The 16,485-nt window shown below is 38.5% G+C and overlaps 1 long non-coding RNA gene across 1 annotated transcript; it reads left to right on the forward strand.

Moving 5' to 3' along the window:
* Positions 1 to 509: 509 nt before the first annotated feature.
* LOC118485553 lies at positions 510 to 16,037 on the forward strand. The gene is made up of 3 exons (XR_004876625.1): positions 510 to 812; positions 993 to 1,012; positions 15,472 to 16,037. It is a non-coding gene; the product is annotated as an uncharacterized LOC118485553 (long non-coding RNA).
* The last annotated feature ends 448 nt before the right edge of the window (positions 16,038 to 16,485 follow it).

Raw genomic sequence — 16,485 nt, forward strand, 5'->3', positions numbered from 1 at the left:
TTGAATTGTGTGTATTTGTGATTTTGCTTTGAGAAAAAACTGGAAAAGTTGTTGCTCGTAAGAGATGCTGGTGGCGTTGAATCGTAATGGAATTAATTTCATCAACTGTTTATTTCATTTTGCTGAATAGCATCCTTTGGAGTTCAGTGGAATAAGATTCAATTTAATAAGGTTATAGGTAAAATTCAATTGAATGGAATCGAGTTCAGTTCGTATGATTTAATATGTGTTTTGTTCATAATATATATATATATATATATATATATAGGGAGCCGCTAAAATGAAAACCACCTCCAGTTGTAAGAACCGCGAGAACCACTCTCAACCAATCAGATTTTGCCAAATAAAAGGGCATTTTGGTCTTTTACCCTAAATGTCAAATCCTCCCCTCTCTCTCTTCATTTAATGGTTGTCTCTCTCCTACTTTTTATTTCCTTTCATCTCTCTCTCTCTCTCTCCTAATTTCTTCCAAAACAGATTCATCTTCTTCATCCCAACCCATTACCCATTACCCACCACCATATTCTACCACCCACAAAACCTCTCATCTCTTCCAAAACCTCCTTTTTAAACCTTCACTTCCTTTATTTAATTTTAAAAACCCTAAAATCCTCTCATCTACAGCCGCACACCCCTCCCTAGTCCGAGCAGAGATTCCGGCGATTGCTCCGGCGAGCATACAGTGACTCCGGTCACACACCTAAATCTCCCAGCAGACTAGACCCCCACCTCCCTTCTCCCGGTATCTTTCCATAACACCTTACCCACAACCACCTTCCTTGAAACCCCTTACTCACAGATCAGAAATGGAGGTTCACGGCGGCAGTGACGGCGTCGGATTGTTTCGAGCACGAGAAAACACAAAGATAGAGAGAGAGAGAGAGAGAGAGGGAGAGAGATAATGGAGTTGGTCAGTCAACGACAACAGCAGTGCCACCATCAGCGACGGCGACGACAATGGCGGTTTAGTTACGTTGATGAGTTAAAATTAGGGTTTTTGACATGATTTTGGGTGAGTTTTGGTGTCTTATATTGTTCTGATACACTGTGAATTCATATATGCTGATTTGCTAAAGTCATAATATTAATATTAGGGTTTTTAATTGATCTTTTTTTGGTTTGTGAAATATGATTTTGTAGTTCAGTATTGGTTTTTAGGTTCTGGATTGTGTTTGATATGAAAGTTTTATATATTATAGCTTTATAGTTAGTGGTAGAAGTGAGGGTGTAATATCAGAACCGATAACTGAAACCGCGTTACCGAATTAACAAGAAGTCAGTAATCGATTATTTTTGTACCATTGTTTAACTGAACCATTTGTAAAACACACCAGAAAAGAGAAATAGGACTTTGCTGTTATTGTTTTTTTGTCACACCCCAATATTCCACGTATTACCGGTGGGCCCGGTGGGGAGTATCGTGACGTAGTTGATATCATCATTGTCAATACACACAATAATATAGCACAGCGGAAGGCTGGGTAATTAACTATTACAAACCATACTGTCTGTATGTTTGAGTTTATGAATAATACAGACGGAATGTAATAAGATCCACAGGCGGATCATAATGTACAAAGGAAAACAAAAGAACTACAGACTCCGGGTATCTAATGGATTTGCAAGATCCTCTATGACACCCTATAGCTCCAGCCTATTTCGAGAAGTACCTGTCAATCAATCTTTAGAAAAATACGTCAGTATACACTGGTAAATACAATTTAACTGACTCGTTTTGAAAACATTTGAGAAAAATGGTTTAGGTGCTCAAAGCACAAATCATTTATAACTTGGGACAATCTTTGTTAAGATCTTGTATACAGCTTTACTTATTTGTCTTACATGTGGGGCCGGTTGGTAAGCCGGACATGATTAACTGACTCGCCACTTAAAGAACCCACAAAGGAGTTATCCCCAACTTGTGGGTAATTTAATATTTAGCATTTGCATCTGTCGGGTGCATGCCTGCACCCCGTGCATAGGTCGTGGCCATTATTAACATAAATGAGCCGAGGATATCCAGGACACGGTCGTTAACCCCCAAATGTTTATGTTATCAAATAATACAGATTAAAACGGGTTATGCGGATTTATTTAAATCACAATCCGACTAAATAATCCCATACCCGACCAAGCGGTATTAATATACCGTATCCCAAGCCCGTATAGGGAAATTAAGTTAAAAGTATTTACCTGGTGTAGCAGTAAATTCCTAAGTTTCTTGAAAAGGCACTTTTTACCGGAAGCTATAAATCTGTATAGAAGGTTTAATTATCTATTAGGATGCTAATGGGTCTTTACTTAAGTCGAAGACTTAGACCAATTAGCTAGAAAGAAACCTTATGGACCTAACCGGTGGATTAAACGGAAACCGGAATAGAATGTGATTTAGACCCGACAAGCTTAGATACTTGTATACTATGGGTAGACTAAACACATTCTGGAAAAAGAGGTTTTAATGACTAGGTTAAGCCCGTTTCTGCTCTTTTACGTAAACTAGTCACGTAAACCGATCCGAACGCGAAAATGCGTAACGGGTAACCGAATAAACTATAAACAGGTCTTAATCATTATTATGCTCATAATATGTCAATATATCAGAAGTATATCAACATTTATGCCTAAAAAGCAATTTAAACCAAAATAAGTCCCAAAAGGGCATTTTGGTAATTTTGATGCTCGTAAAAGAATTTATTTATAAAACTGAGTTCCAGGTCTGATTAGATTAATAACAACATGTATTTTATTGAGTTATATCAGTAGGATACTTATTATATGAAAAATATACCTTTCATAACCAATTATGCACCGCAGGGGCATTTTGGTAAATTTACATAGGCTTTTAGGGGTTAAAAATAAGTTTCTGAGTTTAAAACATTAGTTTACTGTAATATTATGTAATTTAGTTTAAAACATCAGTAGGTTATGAGTTTTATATGATAAAGATAGTTTTGACCCATACTAGGTGTTAAAAATGCTATATATGCGATTTAAAGGGCTAATATGGCAAAAATAGGAAATTTGATATTTTGGTCAGTTTATAGGGTTCAAAATAACACATTTATCATTTAGGATCAGTAGCAAAAAGTTTGGTTTCAAAAAGTTATGTAAAACTCATTTTATGCATGAAAAGGGTAAAATTGGTAATTACCGAAACTAGACTATAATCCTATGTTAAGTTCAGCTTAAAAATAAATAAAAATCTTTAAAAATCCAAAAATATTATTTAACATCAGTAGGTAAAAAGTTTGGTAATAAAAATCGGGTTTAGATGGGCCTTATGCAAATTACGCTTTCTAATTTCTAAGAAGTTCCTTAATTACGCTAATGAGCATAACTCCCATTCTAGACCCCAAACTGATGTCAAATTTTCGGGACATGCTTAAATATCAGTAGCAAAGGTTTTAGTTCATTCATATTGCTAAGAATCTCGATTTTATGCAAAAAGGGCGTTTTAGGCATTAATGAGCATAATTACGATCAAGAGCATAAATGACAACGATTAGGCACCATGCAATATAACTTCAGAGAGTTATACTACAATGTAGTATGGTCCTAATAGAAGCTTAAAACATGGAAGAAATAAGCTTGAATGGGTCAGAACTGGAAGTCATAGCAAAAGTCAAGATTTTGCGACTTTCGGTTATAATCTGCCCTTAGATGATTAATTATCGGATTAGGACTGATAAAACATGTTTATATAATCATTACCAAGTCATTAGAATGTTATAATATAATTTAGAACCTCTGGTTTATTAGTTAGAATCATTTTTATCATTTCTGTCCAGTTTGACTTTTTGTCAAACTGCTTTGACCCGACAATTAACCAGTCAAACGAGGTAATTAGGAGACACCCTTTCAGGGGTTAATCACCTATACTAATGTGGTTTCATAACCACTTTCAATTTGATTAGTGGTTAAGCCACATGTAATTAAAACGAAAGTCAAACTGATTAAGCACTAAGTTTGACTTTTAAGCAATTAAGCTAATTTAATTAACTAAACAGGTAATTAGAGACTTACTAATGGTCCTAGCAATCTTTTCTACACTTGAAAGTCTTCTCCTTACTGCTGGAAGCTCCAGATTAAGTCCCACAATGGAATGTTGCAAGTGTGAGTTATGATCACTAGAGGAGGTTCACTTATATAGTGATTTCTATGGTTCTTGATGGTTTCCAGGTGTTTTAGGAGGTTAAGAGATCATCCCAAGTGTCCTAGCTAGTGGTTTAAACCGACATATAGCTCTAAACATCGTTACAAACTAGATTAAGGCGGTGGAACAGCCAAACCCGCACCTGGCATGCACATTCTGCCCAGCGAAGGCCGTCGCGTAGCGCGACGGTGAAAGGCTTCAGGCTCGCGCTACGCGAGTGCCTAGGTTACCAGCTCAACCAGTTTTAAACTTGGCAATTTCAGTCCCTGCACGATTTTAACCCTATTTAACCCCATTTTTGGCAATCAAGGCCCTTGTAACTATTTTCTTGGAGCCCAAGGATGAACAAACAAACCTCGTTAGCCTCGGGTTCGTTAAATTCCTTTGTAAACGCAAGTTTCATCAAGTTGACGCTTTTAACCCAAAGTTTAGAAATCATACTTAATGATCTCGGAATCATGTGAAATTTTTATCATACATTCTTGGGAGTATGATTGAACATTACGAAGCTTCGGTTTCACTAAAAGGCCACTCGGAGACCAAGATTCACATATTGACACCTTTAACCCTTGTAATTTATACTTGTCCGATTATTTTCACAAACTACTTCATATACCGAAACAATCACCCAATTGAGAATATCGTCTTCACTTGTGGTCGTTCAGAAGCCCAAGTTTGACATGTTGACACTTTTAGTCCTTGCGAAAGCATAGATTCACTGTTGTCACTTTTAGTCCCTTAAATTCAATCTTTCACATAATCAGAGTTTAGGACACGTGTCTATGTATAACTGGACACGTTTTTACGTGGTGTTACATCCTCACCCCCTTAAAAGAAATCTCGACCCCGAGATTTACTGGAACAAGTGAGGGTATTTCTGCTTCATAGTGGATTCGACTTCCCACGTATACTCAGGACCTCTGCGAGCGTCCCATTTGACCTTTACTATAGGCACCTGTTTCCTTCGGAGCTTTTTAATCTGTCGATCCTCGATCGATACAGGTCTTTCAACAAATCTCAAACTTTCATCAATTTGCACGTCTTTATGAGACATAGCTAGCGATTCATCAGCTAGGCATTTCTTGAGATTACAAATGTGAAACACATTATGAATCCCACTTAGCTCCTTAGGTAAGTTCAGCTTATAAGCTACACTGCCGACGCATTCGATGATTTCGAATGGTCCGATATACCTAGGACTTAATTTGCCCTTTTTACCAAAACGCATCACACCTTTCCAGGGTGACACTTTCAATAGAACTTTATCACCTATTTTAAATCTTAGAGACCTTCGCTTTCCATCAGCGTAGCTTTTCTGTCTATCCCTGGCAGCTTTCAAGCGATCGCGAATTTGGATAATCTTATCTGTTGTCTCAAGGACTATATTAGGTCCTAACAACTGAGCTTCTCCTACTTCTGCCCAACAGACAGGTGTTCGGCATCTTCTACCATATAGTGCCTCAAAAGGCGCAGCCTGAATGCTGGTATGATAACTGTTGTTATAGGAGAACTCTATCAATGGTAGGTGATCGTCCCAACTACCACCCAAATCAATGACACATGCACGAAGCATGTCTTCTAAGGTTTGAATAGTACGCTCACTCTGACCGTCAGTCTGAGGATGGTATGCAGTACTAAAATTCAGACGTGTGCCCAATGATCGTTGGAAACTTCTCCAGAAATGCGAGGTGTATCTAGTATCTCTGTCAGAGATAATAGCTACTGGTACTCCATGAAGAGCTACAATCTTATCAACATACAACTGGGCTAACTTATCGGAGCTGTGAGTCTCCTTAATGGGCAGGAAATGAGCTGACTTTGTCAATCTATCAACAATAACCCATATAGTGTCATTTCCGTGCCTTGTTCTGGGTAACTTGGTTATAAAATCCATGGTTACCATTTCCCATTTCCAAGTGGGAAGTTCCGGCTGTTGCAGAAGACCTGATGGCTTTTGGTGTTCAGCTTTAATCTGAGCACATGTCAGGCACTTTGCTACATGGGTGGCAATAGATTTCTTTAAACCTATCCACCAATAATTTGCTTTTAGATCGTGATACATTTTGTCACCCCCCGGGTGAACTGAATACTTAGAGTTATGGGCTTCCTGAAGGATTACATCCCGAAGTCCTCCCTGAATAGGAACCCAAATTCTACCATTCATTCTTAGCATTCCATCCTTACCAGGTGTCAATTGTTCAACAGTTGCACCTAACTTTTCGTTTGGGAGATTATCTTCCAACCTGGCGTCTTTTTGAGCAGCCAACAGTCTTTCATTTAAATTATTCTTCAACTCAATGCTCTTTGCATTGATTCTTATTGGCTTAACTCTTTCTTTTCGGCTTAAAGCATCTGCGACCACATTCGCCTTACCAGGATGGTAGCGAATTTCGCAATCATAATCGTTTAATGTTTCCATCCAACGACGTTGTCTCATATTGAGTTCTTTTTTATTAAACAAATGTTGGAGACTTTTGTGGTCTGAGTAGATTACACATTTCGTTCCATATAAATAGTGTCTCCATAACTTTAGTGCAAATACAACGGCACCCAATTCCAAATCATGGGTGGTGTAATTCTTTTCGTGCACCTTTAGCTGTCGCGATGCATAAGCAATTACTTTGCCCCTCTGCATAAGTACACACCCCATGCCGGTGTGTGATGCATCGCAGTATACAACAAACTCTTCAGTTCCTTCTGGTAAAGATAAAACCGGAGCATTGCTCAATTTTTGCTTCAGGATCTCAAAAGATTCCTGCTGCTTCGGACCCCAGATAAACTTCACCTTCTTACGGGTCAAAGAGGTTAACGGTGCAGCTATTCTTGAGAAATTTTCAATAAATCTTCTATAATATCCTGCTAATCCCAGAAAGCTACGAATTTCCGTAGGTGTCTTTGGTGCTTCCCAATTCATAACAGCTTCTACTTTGGCAGGATCTACTTGGATACCTTGTTCACTGACAATATGTCCAAGGAACTGGACCTTACGAAGCCAAAATTCACACTTAGAGAATTTGGCATATAATTTTTCTTGTCGAAGCAGTCCTAATATACACTTAAGATGCTTCTCATGCTCTACTTGGCTACGCGAATAAATAAAGATGTCGTCTATGAAGACAATGACAAACTTGTCTAAATACGGCTTACAGACTCTATTCATGAGATCCATGAATGCTGCAGGTGCGTTAGTGAGTCCAAAAGGCATCACTAAAAACTCGAAGTGTCCATACCTCGTTCTAAATGCCGTTTTAGGAACATCTTCTGTTCGAACCTTGAGTTGATGATACCCAGATCGTAAATCAATTTTTGAAAAATAAGTCGCTCCTTGGAGTTGATCAAATAAATCATCGATCCTGGGTAAAGGATAACGATTCTTGATCGTTACTTTATTCAATTCACGGTAATCAATACATAAACGCATTGATCCGTCTTTCTTTTTCACAAACAGAATAGGAGCTCCCCAAGGTGAAGAACTAGGCTGAATGAAACCTTTGTCTAGCAAATCATCTAACTGAGTTCTGAGCTCTTTCATTTCAGTAGGCGCTAGGCGGTACGGAGCTCGTGCTATAGGCGCAGATCCTGGAAGGATATCTATTCTGAACTCTACCTGCCTCTCAGGAGGTAATCCAGGTAATTCGTCAGGAAAAACATCTGGATACTCTGAAATGATTGGAATGTCTTCAATCCTCGGCTTTGGATTATCCACAGTCACTTGTGCCACATAAATGACACACCCACTTTTCAAGCACTGAGATACTTTAAGAATGGACATATTGTCGGGTAATCCATATTGTGTATCTCCTTGGATAGTGACTAGTTCATCAGAAGGGGTTTTGATGGTAACTAGCTTCTTATCACAGGCAATTTGGGCTTGGTTATGCGACAACCAATCCATGCCTAAAACTATATCAAAACCAGCCAACTTCATTGGCAGAAGGGACAACGGAATAGAATGATTCTTAATAGCTATGGAACATCCATCCAGAAGAGTCGAAACTGATTCTAAGGTACCATCGGCAAGTTCTACCTCATATTTTATGTCTAGAGTCTTAATAGGTAGATTCAACAACTTACAGAACTTATGGTCTACAAAGGACCTATCAGCACCGGAATCAAATAAGACTCTAGCATAATTATTATTGATGAGGAAGGTACCTGTTATGACTTTATCATCATTCACCGCTTCCCTAGCCTGCATCTGGAATACTCTGGCATTGTTCTTTTTAGCCTCTTCAGGCTTCTTCGCGTTCTTGGGGCAATTGGTCTTAATATGCCCCTTTTCATTGCAACCATAACAGGTTGCATCCTTGATGCTTCGGCACTCAACAGACTTGTGCCCTTTCTTCTTACAAATCCCACATGGTTTGGCCTGTGGGTCCCGATTGCACTTGCCAAAGTGTCTCTTATGGCAAGTCTTGCATCTGGGCTTGTCATCAGACTGCCCTTTCTTGGAACTAAAGTTCCCCTTTCCTTTCTTATTCGAGTGAGAGGACTGATCATCCTCTCTCTTCCTCTTTCCTTCTTCAGAATTTTTCTTTGCCCTGCTCCTCACAATATCCAATGTGAGGGATAATGATAGATCCACAACAGATCTATAGGTGGTTGGCTTGGAAGCCTTCACATTTCCTTTAATCTCAGGAGCTAAACCACCAATAAAACGCGCGATGCGCTTCGGCTCAGGGGTGACTAAATATGGTACCAACCTGGACATGGAATTGAAGCTTGTCACATAGGATCTACAGTCTAGATCCTTCATCACGAGAGTGAGAAAATCAGTCTCCACACGTTCTACTTCGTGTTGAGGACAATAAGTGTCTTTAACCAAATCGACAAACTTCTCCCACGACAGATTATACAAATGGACTTTCCCGGAGGACTGTAAGAGTGCTTTCCACCACGTAAGGGCATCGCCCTTAAAAGATTGGGAGGCGAACATAACTACATCTTCCTTAGCGCAGCCGCTAATGTCTATCACCGTCTCCATCTCATCAATCCACTTCATACAATCTATTGCCCCTTTTTCTCCCGTAAAATCCCTTGGTTTACAGGAAACAAAATATTTGTAGGTACAACCCTTGGTGTACCTAGGGGTCGGCTCAAGGTCTACCTGCCTTTTGGGTTTATTACCCTGGTTAGATGAATGCTCTGACTCACTCTTCTTATGAGTGTGAGATTGAGTATGGGTTTTTGAGTGAGTTTGAGACCGAACAACACTCGGTTCCTTAAACTTTGCATCTACCGCTTGAGAAACTGCTGCGGTGATCATCGCTTGAAGTTCGGCACCAGTGATATTAATTCTGGTATTGCCTTCTATAGGATGACTGTTCGCTTCATCAGAGCCAGCCATTTCTGAATACTATAATATAGACAAATATGATATTTAAATTACGTATAGATTCATTGCATTGATGTTTCAATGGTCATGGTATTATTAAACCATTTAGACCATTTCAAGACATAACTAAAAGTTTACATAATGCATTATTCTATACATTATTAGACAGGGGAAAGATAGAAATTTCACAGCTGTCAATGTCATAGAAGACATTTTATCTATCATTAAACTCGTTTCAAAGGACATTAGAATAGCTTAAAAGACTTGCCACAAGAACGAGTTGAGATCTTAATAAATGATCTCAAAGTCAGTGATCTTTTTAAGGTCTGAACAAAGTTCATTGCCTTTTTGACAAGGAGTTTATAAATTGTACTTCCATTGTCATTCCTACACCTTTGCTTAAAGCATGCATCACGAATAGATGTCTTGGTGTATATATCACACTGATGTTCATTAGCCAAGATTCGCATTGATCTTATTGGCTTTATATGACTTGGAGAAATCCAAGTTCCTTTTTGGAAGCTTGTGTGGTTTCTCACACCGCACAGCTAGGAATGTTAACATGTTTTCAGATGTTAACAGAGATTTATTTTCTTAAAAAGGTTGTACCATCATAGCTAATTAATATATTAGCTAGGTTATACCTCTAAGAGTTTCTTTGGCAGAACAAATAAAAATAAGGTATAATATGATATACAATTTAAAACCAAAGTTGAAAACTTCATTACGATGAAACAAGTACAATTGCCCTCAATGGGACTTAGGAAAAACAACATAAACTACCCACGCAGGGGCAAACAGAAAGGAAAATGGGTCCACGCAGGGACCGGATTTCTGGAAACTAAAACAAATGTCCACGCAGGGACTTGATTGCGAAAATTAAAACAAATGTCCACGCAGGGACATGATTACAACCAGCAAGAAAACAAACATCCCTCTACTTTTTCTTCCCTTTTATTAGGTTCGCAAGGCCTTTCATAAAGCTATTATGTCTTTCCTTATTCTTCTTAGCCTTGTTTTCAACTTTATCCAGTCTTTCCAGAATTTCCTGGGTTTGTTGCTGTTGCTGAATTTGCTGGGAAGAAGGCGGCTGGTAGGACGGGTACTGATAACTCGGACCTGGATACACCGTCGGATGCATAGAAGGGTAAGTAGAAGGATAGAGGTGATGGTACTGAGCAGCAGTAAGATATGGATCTTGAGTCGCATAATCCGAGGGGTATCCCGTTGGGTTCTCAAAAGGATTGTACCCGGAAGGATCCGGGTACGTCGGGATCGGGTTATCAAATCCCTCCGGCGGCAGAGATGGTGCATAAGAGACTTGCGGAGGATTTGCCTCCGGTGCCACATTTGAGGGTCCACCCAACTGGGGGTCCTCTGGAATAGGGGGATAAGGACTTGAATCACGAGGAGAACTAAAACGGGGTCCTCCTCTCACGGATATGCGAGCGTTCTTCTTTCGCCTTGGAGGCTCAGGAGGTGGCGGTGGCTGCTGTGGTGGCTCCTCTATCGGGAGTGGTGGTGGAGAGATAGCTTGAAGTTGAGGATCATCCAATGGTGGTTGGGCTGGAGAGCTATGGTAAGATGGGGTAAAGAACCAGTCGTAAGTAGCCATCTTCTCCTGGAATGAGTCAGGTCCACTGTATGGTGATCCCTGAAATGAAGACCCACTAGATATACTAATAGGGTGACCCGGGGTTCCTGTTTGCATTTCCGGATCGGGGTCATCATCCATCTCCATTTCTTGGGAGAAATGGTCCTCAGGGCCCAATGGGTTATAACCAAGAAAGTCGTTGACATAATCAGCGGGGTTGAACTGTCCTGGAGAGTATAAAGACTCGGAATGGTGAAAAGAGTGGGATTGCAACGAATGATGCGAATGGTAGGATTCTTGAGAGTGGTGAGATTGTTGGGAGTGATGCGAATGTTGGGGTTCATGAGGAGCAAGTGATCCAAAGGACGGGTGAAAAGAAGGCGATGAGCTTAGCGAGGCAGAATGTCTTGCTGGCTCGAAAGGTTGACCCCACAAGTCACGAGAATCCGAAGTGGAGAAAGACGCCGATGGAGTGCGCCTATGGGACGGTCCTGCTGATGATGGTCCTCCGCGCATGGGACCCTTGCCACGTCCTCGTACTCTTGGAGGCATAATGATGATTTCCTGTTTAAACAAGAAAACAAAATAAAACAAAACATAATAATAACAAAAGAAAAGTAAAGATGCATCCTAGGTCTTTTGCCTAGACTCGAGAGTCTAAGGAATGTGCTTATTGTGTCATTGAGATTAAACACAAAAGGTTAGTGTTTAATTCACTCAATGTTGGCTCTGATACCAACCTGTCACACCCCAATATTCCACGTATTACCGGTGGGCCCGGTGGGGAGTATCGTGACGTAGTTGATATCATCATTGTCAATACACACAATAATATAGCACAGCGGAAGGCTGGGTAATTAACTATTACAAACCATACTGTCTGTATGTTTGAGTTTATGAATAATACAGACGGAATGTAATAAGATCCACAGGCGGATCATAATGTACAAAGGAAAACAAAAGAACTACAGACTCCGGGTATCTAATGGATTTGCAAGATCCTCTATGACACCCTATAGCTCCAGCCTATTTCGAGAAGTACCTGTCAATCAATCTTTAGAAAAATACGTCAGTATACACTGGTAAATACAATTTAACTGACTCGTTTTGAAAACATTTGAGAAAAATGGTTTAGGTGCTCAAAGCACAAATCATTTATAACTTGGGACAATCTTTGTTAAGATCTTGTATACAGCTTTACTTATTTGTCTTACATGTGGGGCCGGTTGGTAAGCCGGACATGATTAACTGACTCGCCACTTAAAGAACCCACAAAGGAGTTATCCCCAACTTGTGGGTAATTTAATATTTAGCATTTGCATCTGTCGGGTGCATGCCTGCACCCCGTGCATAGGTCGTGGCCATTATTAACATAAATGAGCCGAGGATATCCAGGACACGGTCGTTAACCCCCAAATGTTTATGTTATCAAATAATACAGATTAAAACGGGTTATGCAGATTTATTTAAATCACAATCCGACTAAATAATCCCATACCCGACCAAGCGGTATTAATATACCGTATCCCAAGCCCGTATAGGGAAATTAAGTTAAAAGTATTTACCTGGTGTAGCAGTAAATTCCTAAGTTTCTTGAAAAGGCACTTTTTACCGGAAGCTATAAATCTGTATAGAAGGTTTAATTATCTATTAGGATGCTAATGGGTCTTTACTTAAGTCGAAGACTTAGACCAATTAGCTAGAAAGAAACCTTATGGACCTAACCGGTGGATTAAACGGAAACCGGAATAGAATGTGATTTAGACCCGACAAGCTTAGATACTTGTATACTATGGGTAGACTAAACACATTCTGGAAAAAGAGGTTTTAATGACTAGGTTAAGCCCGTTTCTGCTCTTTTACGTAAACTAGTCACGTAAACCGATCCGAACGCGAAAATGCGTAACGGGTAACCGAATAAACTATAAACAGGTCTTAATCATTATTATGCTCATAATATGTCAATATATCAGAAGTATATCAACATTTATGCCTAAAAAGCAATTTAAACCAAAATAAGTCCCAAAAGGGCATTTTGGTAATTTTGATGCTCGTAAAAGAATTTATTTATAAAACTGAGTTCCAGGTCTGATTAGATTAATAACAACATGTATTTTATTGAGTTATATCAGTAGGATACTTATTATATGAAAAATATACCTTTCATAACCAATTATGCACCGCAGGGGCATTTTGGTAAATTTACATAGGCTTTTAGGGGTTAAAAATAAGTTTCTGAGTTTAAAACATTAGTTTACTGTAATATTATGTAATTTAGTTTAAAACATCAGTAGGTTATGAGTTTTATATGATAAAGATAGTTTTGACCCATACTAGGTGTTAAAAATGCTATATATGCGATTTAAAGGGCTAATATGGCAAAAATAGGAAATTTGATATTTTGGTCAGTTTATAGGGTTCAAAATAACACATTTATCATTTAGGATCAGTAGCAAAAAGTTTGGTTTCAAAAAGTTATGTAAAACTCATTTTATGCATGAAAAGGGTAAAATTGGTAATTACCGAAACTAGACTATAATCCTATGTTAAGTTCAGCTTAAAAATAAATAAAAATCTTTAAAAATCCAAAAATATTATTTAACATCAGTAGGTAAAAAGTTTGGTAATAAAAATCGGGTTTAGATGGGCCTTATGCAAATTACGCTTTCTAATTTCTAAGAAGTTCCTTAATTACGCTAATGAGCATAACTCCCATTCTAGACCCCAAACTGATGTCAAATTTTCGGGACATGCTTAAATATCAGTAGCAAAGGTTTTAGTTCATTCATATTGCTAAGAATCTCGATTTTATGCAAAAAGGGCGTTTTAGGCATTAATGAGCATAATTACGATCAAGAGCATAAATGACAACGATTAGGCACCATGCAATATAACTTCAGAGAGTTATACTACAATGTAGTATGGTCCTAATAGAAGCTTAAAACATGGAAGAAATAAGCTTGAATGGGTCAGAACTGGAAGTCATAGCAAAAGTCAAGATTTTGCGACTTTCGGTTATAATCTGCCCTTAGATGATTAATTATCGGATTAGGACTGATAAAACATGTTTATATAATCATTACCAAGTCATTAGAATGTTATAATATAATTTAGAACCTCTGGTTTATTAGTTAGAATCATTTTTATCATTTCTGTCCAGTTTGACTTTTTGTCAAACTGCTTTGACCCGACAATTAACCAGTCAAACGAGGTAATTAGGAGACACCCTTTCAGGGGTTAATCACCTATACTAATGTGGTTTCATAACCACTTTCAATTTGATTAGTGGTTAAGCCACATGTAATTAAAACGAAAGTCAAACTGATTAAGCACTAAGTTTGACTTTTAAGCAATTAAGCTAATTTAATTAACTAAACAGGTAATTAGAGACTTACTAATGGTCCTAGCAATCTTTTCTACACTTGAAAGTCTTCTCCTTACTGCTGGAAGCTCCAGATTAAGTCCCACAATGGAATGTTGCAAGTGTGAGTTATGATCACTAGAGGAGGTTCACTTATATAGTGATTTCTATGGTTCTTGATGGTTTCCAGGTGTTTTAGGAGGTTAAGAGATCATCCCAAGTGTCCTAGCTAGTGGTTTAAACCGACATATAGCTCTAAACATCGTTACAAACTAGATTAAGGCGGTGGAACAGCCAAACCCGCACCTGGCATGCACATTCTGCCCAGCGAAGGCCGTCGCGTAGCGCGACGGTGAAAGGCTTCAGGCTCGCGCTACGCGAGTGCCTAGGTTACCAGCTCAACCAGTTTTAAACTTGGCAATTTCAGTCCCTGCACGATTTTAACCCTATTTAACCCCATTTTTGGCAATCAAGGCCCTTGTAACTATTTTCTTGGAGCCCAAGGATGAACAAACAAACCTCGTTAGCCTCGGGTTCGTTAAATTCCTTTGTAAACGCAAGTTTCATCAAGTTGACGCTTTTAACCCAAAGTTTAGAAATCATACTTAATGATCTCGGAATCATGTGAAATTTTTATCATACATTCTTGGGAGTATGATTGAACATTACGAAGCTTCGGTTTCACTAAAAGGCCACTCGGAGACCAAGATTCACATATTGACACCTTTAACCCTTGTAATTTATACTTGTCCGATTATTTTCACAAACTACTTCATATACCGAAACAATCACCCAATTGAGAATATCGTCTTCACTTGTGGTCGTTCAGAAGCCCAAGTTTGACATGTTGACACTTTTAGTCCTTGCGAAAGCATAGATTCACTGTTGTCACTTTTAGTCCCTTAAATTCAATCTTTCACATAATCAGAGTTTAGGACACGTGTCTATGTATAACTGGACACGTTTTTACGTGGTGTTACATTTTTTTTTGTATTTAGTTTAAAGATGAATGGTGTTAATGTTTGAAGATGACGATGTTGATGGTGACGACGGCAGCCGGCCGACGCTGGAGCTGCATCGACGACGACTGCAGTAGAGGTGAGTATCTTTGGTTCAAGTTCGACTTAGATTTCGTGCTCAGATTCTGATGTGGTTTGAGTTTTGGTTCGGGTTCACTTCAGATTATGTCGGGTTTTCGGCTCCGTTTCGGGTCTCGGTCAAAGCTGGTCAGCCGCGGTTCGGGTGTGGTTCGACGTAAAATGTAATAAAAACGTAAAATGCTTTATGAATGTAGTCAATGAGTTTTATGAATGTAAAATGTAATAAAAACAGTGGTAGTTCGGAGTTGCACATCAGGTGTTCGACATTTTGTGTCAATGAGTTTTATGAATGTAGTCAGTATATGCTATACATGTCCTAATAATGATCAGTTGAGGATTGAAGCAGTTACCATTACAAATGCTTTTTTGTTTTATTAGAATCATGTAGAATCTTGACTTCCCATAAGTTTATTTTAGAAACTTTCATGTAATACATGTGGTGTTATTTTAGGAGATAATGTATGATTTGTCATTTTTTAGGCAGATTAGTTGTGATTCTTGCTTGCCAGTAGTGCCGGCTTGATTGAATTTTCAATGGGATTGTTCTGTATGGTATTTAGATGGTTAATGTGCAGTTCTTTTTGAAGATATGGAAAGTGTTAATTGGGGATTGGTTGTGTAAAGTGATAAAAAAACAGCTCCATCCCTTGTTACAGCTGAGTATGTATAAATATGACCCGTAAATTTTTTAACGTAAAACTGTATCGCTGACCCGTAAATTTTTTAACGTAAAACGTAAACTTTTTAATGTAAAAACGTAAAGTTTTTAACGTAAAACGTAAAAAGTTTTTAACGTAAGACGTAAAAATTTTTAATGTAAGACGTAAAAAAGTATAACGTAAAACGTAAACTTTTTAACGTAAAACGTAATTTTTTTAACGTAGAACGTAAATTTTTTAACGTAGAACGTAAATTATATAAGGTGAAACGTAAACTTTTTAA

This window comes from Helianthus annuus, chromosome 13 (assembly GCF_002127325.2).
Source record: "Helianthus annuus cultivar XRQ/B chromosome 13, HanXRQr2.0-SUNRISE, whole genome shotgun sequence".
In the NCBI taxonomy this organism is placed as follows: domain Eukaryota; kingdom Viridiplantae; phylum Streptophyta; class Magnoliopsida; order Asterales; family Asteraceae; genus Helianthus; species Helianthus annuus.